Source organism: Delphinapterus leucas, chromosome 19, assembly GCF_059928025.1.
Source record: "Delphinapterus leucas isolate spDelLeu-1000000601 "Yukka" chromosome 19, BTC_Dleu_Yukka2, whole genome shotgun sequence".
Taxonomy (NCBI): Eukaryota; Metazoa; Chordata; class Mammalia; order Artiodactyla; family Monodontidae; genus Delphinapterus; species Delphinapterus leucas.
In genome coordinates this window covers 63,663,236-63,679,112 of record NC_143147.1, presented here as the reverse complement: position 1 = coordinate 63,679,112, position 15,877 = coordinate 63,663,236, and the positions used below count along the sequence as shown (strand labels likewise).

Sequence of the window (15,877 nt, the reverse complement as noted above, 5' to 3'; positions counted from 1 at the left end):
CATATTTGAACTTCATAAGAACAGCTTTGTGCTTTCATGTAACAAGACGCAACTACTTTTCTTTCCTTTTTTTTTTTTAAATTTTTCGGCTGCGCCGCGAGGCACGTGGGACCTTAGTTCCCCGACCAGGGCTCGAACCCGCGCCCCCCTGCAGCGGAAGCGGAGAGTCGTAACCACTGGACCGCCAGGGAAGTCCCAAGACGCAACTACTCTTTACGCAAAGATGATCGTATCCTCCCCGCAACACAAGACACTGCAAACAGTCATTGTTCCCAGGTCTGAGAGACAGTCACATCTCTTTCTGGGCTGTGTTAATTACTCCTCAGATTGGCCTGGTGGGTTGTGATGGGCAGCACAGGCCACATGGTCACTTGATTCCCCTGATTAGGTAGCTGGAGCTATTCCTCAACAGAAGAAGAGTTATCTGTAAAAGGAGTCATGGGTCTGTTCCAACACCCTGGAGTCTGCATGGTGAGTCTCCTGTTGGAGCTTGCTGGAGGCTCCATACGGCGCTGTTTACAACAGGTTATTTGAGTTTGACTGAATCCGCTCCGTCATAAAGCCCAGGTGGCAGCCCAGAGCTAAATTTTTAATAAGAATCACGCCACACAGAAGGATTTTCATCAGTGAAGCTTTCCCCTGGAGTGAACTGTTACTCTATTTAGCCAGTTTAATTCCTTGGTCAGTTTTCTATACAATGCAATTCAATCGTTTTTCTATTTTCATTTTCACGTAAAAATATTTTCATTGAGATCATTGTTTTCCATGCGCTTTTGCCCTTGTGAGTTGTACCTTTTGCCCTCGTGGGCTTGCTTTTGTGACTCTTACCTCCTCTGTGTTTATTTTCCCCAAGTCAAATTTGGCAGCTCAAAATCTAACTCATATCTAAATTTGAGTATTTTTTAACTGGTCCGTTTTCTGTTAATTCTAACAAAACACAAAATGAATAGAAGACCAATAGTTTGTATTTCTTAGCTTACTTGTAAGGAAGTTGTGAGCAAGCTCCCTTGGATATTCTTGGATCACTTTATGTCTAAGTTTGGGCTATTGCCTCTACTCACATTTCATTCTGATAACCTTTGCATGTGCACCGTCTCACAGTTGGCAAATCAAAGAGCTAAACATCCTCAGAACATGCCTGCTTTGTGCAATTATGATGGATAGTAAGCAGGTGTTTGGAGGGGGGAGGATTCGGAAGGCTCCACAGAGTTCTGAACTAGACCCTGAAGTTGGAGAAGGGTGTGGTTGGCAGGTGCAGAAAGGATGTGATGCTCAGCTCTGTCACTTCTATCAGGGCTCGAGCAAACGTCCACTTATTTGCTGCCATGTGCTGCACAGCCACTGCATGCCTGGAACAGTGAGAGAGAGGGGAATGCTGGAGGCAGGGAGGAAACAGCCAAGCAGCCGCTGTAGTGGCCAAGGGAGCTTCATCAGAACCTGGGCAAAGGGACTTCACTGGCGGTCCAGTGGCTAAGACTCCGCACTCCCAATGCAGGGGGTCCGGGTTCCACCCCTGGTCAGGGAACTAGATCCCATGTGCCTCAACTAAGACCTGGCGCAGCCAGATAAATAAATAAATAGTAGAGGGCTTCCCTGGTGGCGCAGTGGTTAAGAAAACGCCTGCCAGTGCAGGGGACACGAGTTCGATTCCCTGGTCCGGGAAGATCCCACATGCCACGAAACAACTAAGCCCATGTGCCACAACTACGGAGCCTGCATTCTAGAGCCCACGAGCCACAGCTACTGAACCCGCGTGCCACAACTACTGAAGCCCACGGGCCTAGAGCCCATGCTCTGCAACAAGAGAAGCCACCACAGTGAGAAGCCTGTGCACCTCAACGAAGAGTAGCCACAACTAGAGAAAGCCCGCGTGCAGCAGCGAAGACACAATGCAGCCAAAAATAAATAAATAAGTTTTTTAAATAAATAAATAAATAGGGGGAAAAAAAAAAGAACCTGGCAGAGGCAGGGCGATGGAAATGCTGAGCCAGAATCGAGCCCCTTTTTAAAGGCAGCCACGTATTCAAGAATCACTACAAGTCCTAAGCAGGATAAATAAAAACACACATAGAAATAACAAAATGGATGAAAACAAAATATGGAGAAAATCTTAAAAGTCACCAGAAGGGGGAGGGGAAAGAGGTTACTTTCAAAGGAACAGCAATAAGACTGACAGTCATCTTCTCAATAGAAAAATATAAACCAGAAGACAGTGGAATTAAATCTCCAAAGTGCTGAAAAGAATATAGCTGCCAACCTAGAATTCTATCCTTAATGAAGATATCCTTTAAGAATGAAGATGTTATAAAAGCAACTTTGACAACCAGAACCTGAGAGTATTTGTCACCAGCAGACCTTGTACTAAAGGAAATACTAAAAGGTGTTCCTCAGGAAGAAGGAAATGACCCCAGAAGCTAGAGACACAGGAGAAAATGGAGAGCAATTAAAATGGTAAGTACATGGATTGATATATATAGATATATAGATTACACACCATTTAAGCATTCTTAGCACTTTATAGTTTTAAAATATATAAAGAGAAAATACACAACCATAGTAAAAGTTGGGATGAGGTAAATGAAGTTGAAGAATTCTAAGGGTTTGCATTATTTAAGATTAAAGTAACGCTTAACATTAGACTTTGATAAGCCATGGATGCATGTCATAATTTCTCATGTAACTACCCCCCCAAATAATAGAAGTATAACTACCCAGATAATAGGAAGGAGGAAATTGAATAATAAAAAATCAATAATGGTAAAACAAGTCACTAGGAAAACATAATAATTATAAATTTGTGTGCATCTAATGTTCTAGCCTCAAAATTGATAGAACTAAAAGGAGAAATAGGCAAATCCATAATACTACTAGGAATTTTGTCACATCTTTTAGTATTAAAAGGACCAGAAAACCAATAGGGATACCGATGCTTTTAACAATGTGATTGGCAAATGTCATAACTGAAATGTGTAGAACACTACATCAGATAACTGCAGAACACGTTCTGAATTTTTAAGTGCATGTGGAAGTTACCAACATTGACCGTGTCGCTCTTAGCCATAAAGCAAGTCTTTAAAAAAGTCAAAGGATTTAAATCCAAGCATAACATCTGATTATAGTGGAATCAAATTAGAAATCAATAATAAAAAACGATAATTAGAAAATATCTGTATTTTTGGAAGCTGAGCAACGTGCTTCTAAATAACTCATGGGTCAGAGAAGACATCACAATGGAAATCAGAAAACATTTTGAACTGAATGATAATGATAATACTCTTTAGTATAAGGTGCAATAAGAGTCGTACTTAAATGGGAAAACATATGTATTAACAAGGAAGAAATGCTAAAAATTGTTACATAAACAACGATCTCAGGAACTTAGAAAAGCAAATTCAACATAAAGAAAGTAAAAGGAAGGAATAACCCAAAGAAGTAAGAGCAATAATAAAGAGAAGAGCAGAAATCAATGACATAAAAAACAAACAAACATACAATACAACCATCAAAACCCAGAGCTGATTCTTTTAGAAGGTTAATAAAATGCATAAACTCCTAGAGAGTTTATCTCATCAAGAAAAAAGAAAATACAAAGGATATCTGGAATGTGAAAGGGAGCCACAACTACAAATCCTACAGTCTTTATAAGGATTATAAGTGCCACTCTTAGGGATATAGCGAAGGGAACTGAAAGCAGGGATTTAAACAGATATTTGTATACCCATGTTCATAGCAGCATTACTCAGAATAGCTAAAGGGTAGAAGCAACCCAAATGTCCATCAACAGAAGAATGGATAAACAAAATGTGTTTATATAGAGACAGTAGGAACATTATTCAGCCATCAACAGGGATGAAATTCTGATACATGCTATAATACGGATGAACCCTGAAAACATTAAGTAAAATGAGCCAGACTCAAAAGGACAAATATGGTATGATTTCACTCATACAAAATATCGAATAGAGATAGAAAGATAGAGTTATCATAGAGATAGAAAGTAGATTAGAGGTTACCAGGAGCTGGAGGGAGGGAGGATGGGAAATTATTGCTTAGTGGTTACAAAGTTTCTGTTAAGGGTGATGAAGAAGTTTTGTATATAGACAGTGGTGATGGTGGTACAACATTGTGAGCGTACTCAATACCACTGAACTGTACGCCAAAATGGTTAAAATGCCGATTTCATGCCATGTTAAAAATTATAAGTGGACAGGGAGTTCCCCGGTGGTCCAGTGGTTAGGACTCTGCACTTTCACTACCGAGGGCCTGGGTTCAATCCCTGGTCTGGAACTAGGATCCCACAAGTCACACAGTGCGGCCAAAAAATAAAAAATAAAAAAAAGTGGATATTATGAACAACTTTATACCCCCCAAATTTTTAAATTTAGAGGAAATGGACAAATTCCTAGGAAAACACCGTTTACCAAAATTGACACAGGAATAAATAGACAACATAATTTCTGAAAGAAATTGAATATGTAACTAATAACCTTTCCACAAAAGATTTTCTGGGCCTAGGTGGGTTTTTTTGGGGGTTTTTTAACATCTTTATTGGGGTATAATTGCTTTACAATGGTGTGTTAGTTTCTGCTTTATAACAAAGTGAATCAGTTATACATATACATATGTTCCCATATCTCTTCCCTCTTGCTTCTCCCTCCCTCCCACCCTCCCTATCCCACCCCTCCAGGCGGTCACAAAGCACCAAGCTGATATCCCTGTGCTATGCGGCTGCTTCCCACTAGCTATCTACCTTACGTTTGTTATTGTATATATGTCCATGCCTCTCTCGCTTTGTCACAGCTCACCCTTCTCCCTCCCCATATCCTCAAGTCCGTTCTCCAGTAGGTCTGTGTCTTTATTCCTGCCTTACCCCTAGGTTCTTCATGACATTTTTTTTTCTTAAATTCCATATATATGTGTTAGCATACGGTATTTGTCTTTCTCTTTCTGACTTACTTCACTCTGTATGACAGACTCTAGGTCTATCCACCTCATTACAAATAGCTCAATTTCATTTCTTTTTGTGGCTGAGTAATATTCCATTGTATATATGTGCCACATCTTCTTTATCCATTCATCCAATGATGGGCACTTAGGTTGTTTCCATCTCCGGGCTGTTGTAAATAGAGCTGCAGTGAACATTGTGGTACATGACTCTTTTCGAATTTTGGTTTTCTCAGGGTATATGCCCAGTAGTGGGATTGCTGGGTCATATGGTAGTTCTATCTGTAGTTTTTTAAGGAACCTCTATACTGTTCTCCATTAGGTGGGGTTTTTTGGTTTTGTTTTTTTTGTCTGAGCGGCATGTGGGATCTTAGTTCCCTGGCCAGGGATCAAACCCGCATCCCCTGCAGTGGAAGCGTGGAGTCTTAACCACCGGACTGCCAGGGAAGTCTCCAGTCCTAGGTGGTTTTACCAGGGAATTCTACCAAACATTTAAGTTAGAAGTAATATCAATCTTATTATTCCACGTAAGTGATAAAGAACACTTCCCAACTTATTTTATGAAGCTATCATACCTTAACACCAAAACTTGATAGGGACATTCCATAAAAGGAAAATTACAGGCCAATCTCATTCGTGATCATAGTTGCAAAAATCCTAAGAAAATAGTAGCAAATTGAATCCAGCATCTATAAAAAGCCCAGCATGTTATGGCCAAGAAGTGTTCATTCCAGAATGCAAGGTTCGTTTAATAATTGAAAATCAATAAATATAAATTCACCACATCAGCAGAATAAAAGAGGCAAAGCTTATAATCATCTCAAATGATGCAGAAGAAGAATTAGATAAAAGTCAACAACGCTTCCAGATAAAATCTCTTAGCAAACCAGGAAGGAAAGGGAGTCTGCAGAATCTGATACAGGTATGTACAAAAATCTTAACAGCAAACATCATACTTAATGGAAAAATGCTGAAAATGTTTCCTCTGAGGTAAGGAAATGAGAAAAGGATGCCTTCTGTTTACCATTCCTATCCAATAAGTGGGATCAAGCTAACTTTTTGGAGGAAAAGAGTGAAATATTGTAAACTTTTCAGGGCATGTATCCTGTTGGGCTGGAAGGAAGGACTGGGAAACAGAAACACTGACAAGAAGCCATCAGAGTGAAAAGAGTCTTCCGCTTCATTCATCCCTTTTTTCCTTCTGAGGATCAGAACCGCAGTGGGAAGCGACAGTCTTTAGGATGACCAGTCAGTGTTTGGTTCACTCAACTTCAGATCAAGGGGCCTTGAAGTATCTTCTACAACAGCCCTGTTGATTCACAAGAGAACCATGGTCCTGAGAGATTAAACCCGTTGCCCAAGATCCCACTGCCACTTAGTTGCCATCTTCGCTCTCTGGTTGGTAATGCGAGTCCCCCAAGTCCACTGCAAGGGGCCCCAGGTGCAGCAGTGGCTCCGCCTCCTGGGATGAAGCCCCTGGAGCAAAGAATCTCTTGGGCGGGCAGAACGCATCAGCATTGCAGCGTGTCCGGTGGCACACCTTTTGCCCTGCTGACATCCGAAGCAGAATGCTGGGGCTGGTCACGGTTGAACTGTGACATCAGGGAGCAAAATTGCAGGCAGTCTTGAGGAGGGGGGCCAACTTGATGGGGAGACCGCAGAACAGCAGCCAAAGGGAAAGGTGAGAAGGTGGTCATCAAACCTCAAGAGATATAAGGGGCTGGGGTGAGGGCACACTGGACTGATGGGGATCCTCCCCGCACTGGTGAAGTGCGGGCAAGGCCCCTACGCCTGAACGCCCAAGGGTTCTTTTTCCTCCCTCCATAGGGCTGCCAAGCCTCTGGCTCTTCTTGACATACAGAGAGTTTCACGTAAGTACTTGTGTTTTGACCTTTCTTCTGAAGTTCCAAGGAAGTGGCTCCTTTCCCTTGTCACGATGTGTCTTCTTCCTCCCATCCACCTTCTTGTCCAGGAATTAGAACAGTGACAAGGAGAACACAGGCCCCAATTTATGCCCCCATGTGGGCTGACCGATGGCACAGTCCCTGTACCCCGTGGGCAGACAGCTGCTTCCGAGAGAAGAACTGGTGTGTCTCTCAAAGGGCCCCTCCACTCCTGCCTTGGCTTCAACACAGCTTTGCTCTATCTTCCCAGGGCCAGTCCAGGACCAAGTCCCAGCCCTGCAGCCCCCTACCCAGCCCTCAAGACCTCCCCAAGGCCAGTTCCTGATGAATGACAACAACAGTCTCCCCACATTGGAGGACCAAGTCCTCTGCCCCATTTGCCTGGAGGTGTTCCGCAACCCGGTCACTACCGCCTGCGGGCACAACTTCTGCAGGACCTGCCTCCAGGGTTTCTGGGACCACCAGGCAGCTGTGGGAGAGACGCTCTATTGACCCCAGTGCCGAGAGAGCTTCCCCTCCAGGCCTCGCCTCTGCAAGAACGTCATCCTGGAGGAGATGGTGACCTGTTTCACCCAGGCTAAGGGCCAGGCCTTGGGGTCCTCACAGAACCTGGTCGGGGGCCCAGAGACATGCCCTGCGACTTCTGTGCCCCAGAGGAGCTCAAGTCAGTCAAGTCGTGCCTGCGGTGCATGGCCTCCCTGTGCGAGAAGCACCTGCGCAGCCACTTCGAGGACCAGGTGTTCCAGGGCCACCAGCTGCTGGAGCCCGTGTGGTACCTCAAGAGCCGGCTGTGCCGGAAGCACCGCAAGCTACAGAGGCTGTACTGCCGCACGGAAGGCTGCTGCGTGTGCGGGGCCTGCCTGCTGAAGGAGCACAAGAACCACGACACCATCCCCCTGGAGGAGGAGTGTGCCGGCAAGGAGGTGAGGCCGGAGCTGGGGGGCTGGGGGGAGGGGGAGGGGAGGAGCCAGGGCACTCGGGAGTCCTCCGCGGAAAGGGAAAGTCTCTCAGAAGCTCTGGGCACCCCTTTCCTCGGAGGAAAGTTATGCAGCCATTACAGCGATGGTCACGATGGGGCTTCCCCGGTGGTCCAGTGGTTGACACTCCACACTTCCACTGCAGGGGGCACAGGTTCCATCCCTGGTCTGTGCACGAGGCTCCCACATGCGGTGCTACGTGGCCAAAAAAAAAAAAGATGGTCACGAGGGTCCTGCCAGGACATGAAAAGTGATGGCAAGTTGAATGAATAAGGATCCAAAATTATTTGTGATGAATCCTATTAAAATTTTTTTTGCACAGAAAAAGGAAAGGCTGAAAGAGAACATATCAAAATACAAACATGTCATGTTCAGTTGGGTGAATCCCTTCCTTTTTTCTTATTGATTTATTGATTGATTTTTTGGCTGCGCTGCATCTTCATTGCTGCGTGCGGGCTTTCTCTAGTTGTGTCGAGCGGGAGCTACTCTTCATAGTGGTGCATGGGCTTCTCATTGCGGTGGCTTCTCTTGTGCGGAGCACAGGCTCTAGGGCACACAGGCTTCAGTAGTTGTGGCTCGCAGGCCCTAGAGCACAGGCTCAGTAGTTGTGGCGCACGGGCTTAGTTGCTCCGTGGCAGGTGGGAATCTTCCCAGACCAGGGCTCGAACCCATGTCCCCTGTGTTGGCAGGTGGATTCTTAACAACTGTGCCACCAGGGAAGCCCCCGTTTTTCTATTTTAAAATTTTGTTTACTGTATTTGTATTGCTTTTATAATGGAATACTTATATTTTAGACATTCTATCATGTATATTCTAGAACTGTGCTCTTCCAATGTAGCCACCTGTTGATGGTCCCTGGCAAGAATGAAGCTTGTGCCGGAATGTAAGCCAGCTCATCGCACTCTGCAGTTCAGCTGATGCTTTTCTCGTAGCGAGACTTTCTCAACAAAGGAAGCAGCGCGTTGGTTTACAGTCTGGCAGGAGCTTCTTCTTTTGTTGTGGGTCAGCAACAGTTCATAGACAGGCCCTTGGAATAGCACTGTCCTATAGTAGATTGTAAAACATGACAATGCCCACCTTTGGAGCAGGTGAGACTAAAGGCTTATGTGGAACTTGGAAACATAATGCTGCCTGGGCCTGGCAGCGCTGCCCAGGGAGCCAGGTGCTCCATATCTGATGGGCTCCTCTTCGCCCCACTGCCTCTCAGGCTTCTCAAGTCACTGAACCCTCCACAGCAGCTTCTTGTGATCTGAAACCCAATGGTCCTCACTGTCAGGGACAAAGAACCTGATACCTAAGAACGAGGAGAGAGTCTCTCAGGGAGTGAGAGAACAGGAGCAGAGGGGTGGCCCTCAGGGACTTCCCTGGTGGTCCAGTGGTTAAGACGCCGCAATTCCATTGCAGGGGGCACAGGTTCGATCCCTGGTCGGGGAACTAAGATTTCGCATGCCATGCCACTTGGCCAAAGAAAAAAAAAAGAGGGGTGGCCCTGGGCCATCTACCCTTCCGCTCTGTCCATCCTCATTCTCATTCAAACCTCTTAAGAATGTAAGAGGTGAGGACTGCCCTGGTGGCACAGTGGTTAAGAAGAATCCACCTGCCAATGCAGGGGACATGGGATTGATCCCTCGTCCGGGATGATCTCACATGCCGCGGAGCAGCTAAGCCCACGAGCCACAACTACTGAAGCCTGTGCACCTAGAGCCCGTGCTCCGCAACAAGGGAAGCCACCGCAATGAGACGCCCATGCACCGCCATGAAGAGTAGCTCCCGCTCAACGCAACTAGAGAAAGCCCGCACGCAGCAACGAAGACCCAGCACAGCCAAAAAATAACTAACTAAATAAAATTGATTCTTTTTAAAAAAAAAAACAAAGAATGTAAGAGGTCCGTCTCTTCTGGGCTTGACGTGGGGCTGCTTACAGAAGCGCTTCTGCTGGGGCACCTCTCTGAATCAGTGGCTCACTCCTCTTGCACCCCACCCTCTCACCCCAGGTCAAGGTTCAGAAGGTCCAGGCCAAAGTGGAGAGCCAGACGCCGGTCGTCGCCTCTGACAGCCAAAAGCGCCGGGGCCAGGTGGCATTTCTCTCGGTAAGGTTGGTCCACCCCCAGCCCCAGCCCAGACTGAGGGGACCTCTCAGGGCTTGGAGGGAATGGGGTGAGGCCAGGAGGACAGAGACGGAATGCCTAAGCAGAAGACAACGGCGGTACCGGCTTGGGGCCCAGAGATGCCTCTCTATACGCCCTTCCACCCCCCAGAAATTGATCCAGACAGCTCGGGATGAGGTGAACGCCTGCTTTTCGGAGATCATCCAGGAGGTCAAACAGATGCAGATGAAGGTCTTGGATTTCATGGAGAAAGAGGAGGCGGCCGCCCTGGGGAAGCTGGGCGGCTCCATCCAGCAGAGCCACAACCGCCTCCTGAAGCTGGAGGGGGGACAGCATCTGGCTCCACACCCTGCTCGCCAACCAGAGCCACCAGCAATTTCTGCAGGCAAGGCCCCACCCTACCCCCACCTCTGCCCCACGCCCATCACAACCTCCACTAGGCCACAGTGGCTGTGCCTTTAACATCCCTAACCTAAGATGTCCAGAAAACCGGGAGGAGGGGAGAAAGAGGTCCAGGTTTGAACATGGGCAGCTTTTCCACCTGCCCCATGGTTCTGGGGACCGCTAAGCCCCTGGCATAAGCAGGAGTTCCTAGAATCTGCTTGGGGCCTGGCTAACAAATGGTATTGCCAGCCCCGCCCTGCACGCAGGAGTTCCCCAGGCTGAAGCACTTCCCGGCCTGCATGGAACCCCTGATGAGCACCAAGTGTAAGGAGAAGCAGAGCTTCCTCCTGCTGCCAGAGACCTTGGCAGAGCTCCGGACCCGGCTGGTGGACGTGGGTCTCAGCTTCATCAACCAGCTCTTCCTGAAGGGTTGGTTAGTACCTGGTTGCCTGGGACCCCTGAAGACTCACCTGCATTCTGGGTGTGGGCCGGCCCTACAGGGCAGCGGTTGGGATTCCAGGCACTTGTAGAGAACCCTGCCTGTCTGTGTGCACCTTCCCCAGGTAACTCAACCTCCTAGAAGCCCATGCCTCTCTCTGGAAAGATGCTGGGCTGTGAAAGTGTCCTCAGCAAAGCCCCTCCATCTTCCCCAGGCATCAAGAGGAACTCATATGAGGTGCTGCCCCCAGCTGTGGACAGGGAAACACTTCTCAAGTGTGAGTCCTCAGTACTGGGGTCCAGCCCCAGGGGTGGGAAGGAAAGGAACAGGGCCCTTGGGTGCCTTGACTTACCGAGCCCCACCTCCATTCAGGCCAGGGCTCCAGAGAGGTGCCAGCTCTCTCCTGCCCTGACCTCGCATTCTGGGCTGGAGACCTCAGAAGGACTTGGCCCGTGACTCCAAGGCCCTGATAGGAAGGGGAGAAGGCCGTCCTGTCCCACCCCCATGGGTGGGCAAGGCCTCACCTACTACCCAGAGGCCAGCTCTGCAGCCCCCTGTGGCCCTGATATGGCACAACCTCTGCCCTCAGCTGGGTGCCTGCCGACCTCCCCTGGACTTTAGCCAAGCCAGCTTGGACAACCCAGCCCATTTCTACCTCAGCCAGTTTCCCTTTTCATTTAATGTCCCTGCAGCCCCTCTCCCAGGCTGGGCTAGGGGCCAAGTGATTCTCTAAGAAATCACTGGTGATTTCTCTGAGATCTCCAGGGTTAAGGTTGCATTGCCTTTGATGAACCCTTCTGAGTGACCTGCTCCAGGAGCTCTTGACCCTCCCTCAGTCCCACTCAATCTTGTGCCCTGAACAAACAAAAAAGATTATGTTAGGGTTTTGGGAGAGGGGGGCAGATAGGAGGACTCTCGGTTCGCAACTTCTCTAGGAAGGCAGACCTTTGGACAGCACCCAACTCAGCATTCCTCCGGACTATGTCAGCACCCCCAGGGGGCCACAGTTGGAGACTTAAAGAGGGGGGTATAGAGGGGCCACTTCTGGGAGCTGGGGGTGGAAGCATTTGGTGACTTCTGTGCAAAAGCCATGCGGCTTCGGCCCCTCCCCCCTCCGGGCCTCCAGCGCTCTGCGCCCGGGGCCAATGACCCTGGCCTCCTTTCCCATCCCCCTTGCCCCAGGTTATTGCAGCCTGAACTTCCACCCCGCCACGGCCAGTGAGGAGCTGTTCCTGTTCTAGGAGACCCACTCGGTGCTAAACCTGGGCATCCTCCTGGAGCCCTTCGCCGCGGGCGGCCCCTTCCCGGGCGGCTTCAAGCAGTGGCCGCAGGTGCTGTGCTCGCGCGGCCTGGCAGAGGGCTGCCACTAGTGGGAGGCCGAGGTGTCCAACTCGTGGGCGTGCCTGGGCGTCACCTACCGCCGCATCCCCCCCGCTCAGCGGCCGCCCGCGCCGCAACATCATCTACCTGCTAGGCCGCAACCCCTACTCAGTGGTGCTTGGAGTGGGACTCGCTCAAGTTCTCCGTGTGGCACACAACACGCAGACGGTGCTGCACGGCGGCTACCACCGCACGCTCGGCGTGGCGCTCGACTGCGGCGCCGGCTGCCTCTCCTATGGCGTGGCGGGCGGCGTGAGCCTCATCTACCGCTTCCTGGCCTCCTTCCTGGAGCCGCTCTACCCCGCAGTCATGGTCAGCAGCGGTGCCTCGGTCACCCTCAAGCAGCGCCCGGGGGCGTAGGTGGCGGCCAATAAAGCTGGACTCAAGCGCTGGCTGGCCCGCTGGGAGGGGCGCGCTGGGGAGGGTGGCCGGCCCGCGGGGACCCCTGGCCCGTGGTTGAGGGGTGGGCGGGGAACCTGCCTCCCGACCCGCTGCCTGGACTTGACCTGCGGCGCCTGCCCAGTGGTCCCGGGAGGTCCTGGGAATCTCAGAAAACAGGCCGACCCCTCTGGCCTCACCGTCACGGGAGAAGGGCTCTGAACCAGAATGGAGAGCCCCCTGGACTGGGGACAGCCCTGTGGCCTCCGGGGCGGCAGGGAGGTTTCTGGCCAGGATGCACGGCCTCCCCCGCCCTTGAGTTACCAAACCCCATCAGAGGTTCTCCGGGTTGGTCCTGGCTACTCAGCACCAGGGCCTTGTTGCCCGAGAATGGGCGGGGCTCTGACCAGGTGGCTTCTCTCCGGCTCCTCCCCCGCAGCTGGCCAGACTGAGGGTTGGCACCTGACCCACCAGGGTAGAGGTGTTCTGTCTGTGTTACTGGCTTAATTGGAGGCTGGGAAGTTAAGCCAAGGAATCCATGACTATCCCAGACCCCACCCCATCCCCACCCCCGAAAAAAAGGCTGAGGGACTAGGTCCAGGCGGGGCTGGGGCCCCTGACCCTGCTGCCCAGCAGACTTTCTCACACAGCAGGTGTTTTACAGCATGGAGAGGGTGTGGAACTGAGGCTGTCCGGGTGGGAAAACCTTAACCCCCCTGCACCTTCCCCAGTGTTCCTGAAAGCTCTTTTCCCCACCCCCATCCCTAAGCAGAGGGCACTCAGCTGACATGGGTAGCACTGCCCGAAAGCAAAGGGGCTTCGTCCACATGCAGGCCTCTGCCATCTGACCTGCCCAGCAGGGTGTGTAGAAGTCAGCAGGAGAGGCTGGGCCTGGGCTGGGCCCCTGCCCTGCGACCCTGGCAGGAGTGTGACTGGGGACCCGGCCCCTCTGGGGAAGCAGCCTGGGCATTTCCAGCCTCAACCAGTCACTTGTTCCTGTGGCTTCTCATGTGAGGGCCTCGGTAAGGTTAATGATTGGCTCTCAAGAGGAAATGATACAAGTCATGGGGAAGAAAATCCCTGGGGCCACATCATCCAGAACCAGGGTGTGCCTGAATTCCATCCCCGCCTGGCCTGTTCTCGGAGAAATTAGTGACCCTAGTTTCTCACTGGGGGGGGCCGTCATTGTGGAGCCTGGCAGGGTGGCCACGCAGCAGGCGTTGGGTGCGCTCTGACGGCCTTGCAGGGTGGGGCGCCCTTTGGCTGCCTTGAGCCTGGGCTTCGGCTCATGTTGACCTTCCTCCCTGGAGGCTCCGCTCAGCACCAATCCAATCTCTTTCATCCTCACAGGCTGCTACTGGTGTGGATGGGTAAGAATGAAATCTAAACTTTTTCCCATTCAACAGAAAGCTTGCACGCCAAAATGCTCAAATCTTGCCTCCCCACCCCCAAAACCTATTCCTCCTGGGCGAGAGGCTGCACGCTTCCTAATCTATGGGCTGAGGTCAACAAATGCTGAGGGGACTTCCCTGGTGGCACAGTGGACAAGACTCCTTGCTCCCCATGCAGGGGGCCTGGGTTCAATCCCTGGTCAGGGAACTAGATCCCATATGCAAGCTGCAACTAAGATCTCGCATGCCACAACTAAGGAGCCGGCAAGCTGCAACTAAGGAGCCCGCCTGCCACAACTTTAGACCTGGTGCAACCAAATAAATATTAAAAAAAAAAAAAAAGAAAGAAATGCTAAGGAGGTAACTGTGTAGCTGCATGGATCTGAGTCCTTCCCCAACAGGGAGCTGACGAGGGGGGCTACCCTCGCCAGTTCCTCCTGGTTCTCAGGGACACTTCACGTGGTGCGTGATGCTGGAACGGTGATGCCCTCAGGCACACATTGGTGTGAAATCCGTATCAGAAGCATGCCATTTGCTTTCTTAAACAGTTCCTGATTTGAAGTTCCTAGGCCCCGAGGGATCCACAATGGTAGTTCTGGGGGTCGTCAGATACTTGCCAATATTTCAAAAAGCCAAATGGCAAGTAGGCCTGCATGTCAGTGAGGCTGGCCAGCAAACCAGAATGTCAGGGTTCCTGGCTCAGCATTTGCTTCCTGGGGGAAAATACCAAAGCGGGAGCTTTGGGGCACAGGATCAGCCAGTGCTGATAATCCACACTGGTGAATCCTGGCCTTGCCCTTTCCCCCACTGTGGAGTGAGCAGGGAGGGGATTGTCCCTGGAATGCCACCCACACACTTCTCATGCCTTCCTGCTCCTGCCTTAGCACTCAACTAATACGTTTTTCAGGTACTTCCCTGGTGGCGCAGTGGTTAAGAACCCACCTGCCAATGCAGGGGACGCGAGTTCGATTCCCTGGTCCGGGAAGATCCCACATGCCACGGAGCAACTAAGCCCATGCACCACAACTACTGAACCTGTGCTCTAGAGCCCGCGAACCACAACTACTAAGCCCACGTGCTGCAACTACTGAGACCCACGCGCCTAGAGCCCGAGCTCTGCAAAAAGAGAAGCCACCGCAATGAGAAGCCCGCACACTGCAACGAACAGCAGCCTCCGCCCGCCGCAACTAGAGAAAGCCCGCATGCAGCAATGAAGACCCAACGAAGCCAAAAAAAAAAAAAAAATTTTTTTTTTTAATGTGAATCCAGACAGGCTGTAAACTAATCCTTCCCCAAGGATTATTTCACTTAAAAAATTCCCATGTTATTCCTTACAAGAAGACTGTGTTCCTGTATTACTTGGATAAGTTTTAAATTAACCTTTTTGCATATTCTATAAAAGTAATTTTGCTTTTTTTAAAGAATAACCTGTATATTTTTAAAATATATTTGGCCATGTCGGGTCTTAGTTGTGGCCCACAGAATCTTTGGTTGCTTCTCTCTAGTTGTGGCATGCAAGCTTAGTTGCCCCACCGCATGTGGGATCTTAGTTCCCCAACCATGGATCGAACCTCCGTCCCCTGCATTAAGAAGGCAGATTCTTAACCACTGGACCACCAAGGGAACTCCAAAAGTAACTTTGCTTTTATTTAACAAACACATAGTGCCTACTACGTGCCAGGCCCTGTGCATGGCAAATGAAATGTTCATGGCAAATATGAACTCATTTAATCCTAACAACCCTATAAATAGGTATTAATTCTCCCCATTGTATGCAGGAGGAAACTGAGGATGAGAGGCTAAGTGGCTTGTCCAAGGTCTTGAAGGTACATAAATTGGAGAGCCAGGATTTGAACCCATACAGTCTGCTTTTTCAATCACTATGCTATACCACCTCTTCTATGACATTCATTATAGAAAATGTACACAATATAGAAACACAAAAGAAAATAAAATATTCCTATCATGATCC

The 15,877-nt window shown here is 49.8% G+C and overlaps 1 pseudogene; it reads left to right on the top strand.

Moving 5' to 3' along the window:
• The first annotated feature begins 223 nt into the window (after positions 1–223).
• LOC111182942 (E3 ubiquitin/ISG15 ligase TRIM25-like) lies at positions 224–12,509 on the top strand (annotated as a pseudogene).
• The last annotated feature ends 3,368 nt before the right edge of the window (positions 12,510–15,877 follow it).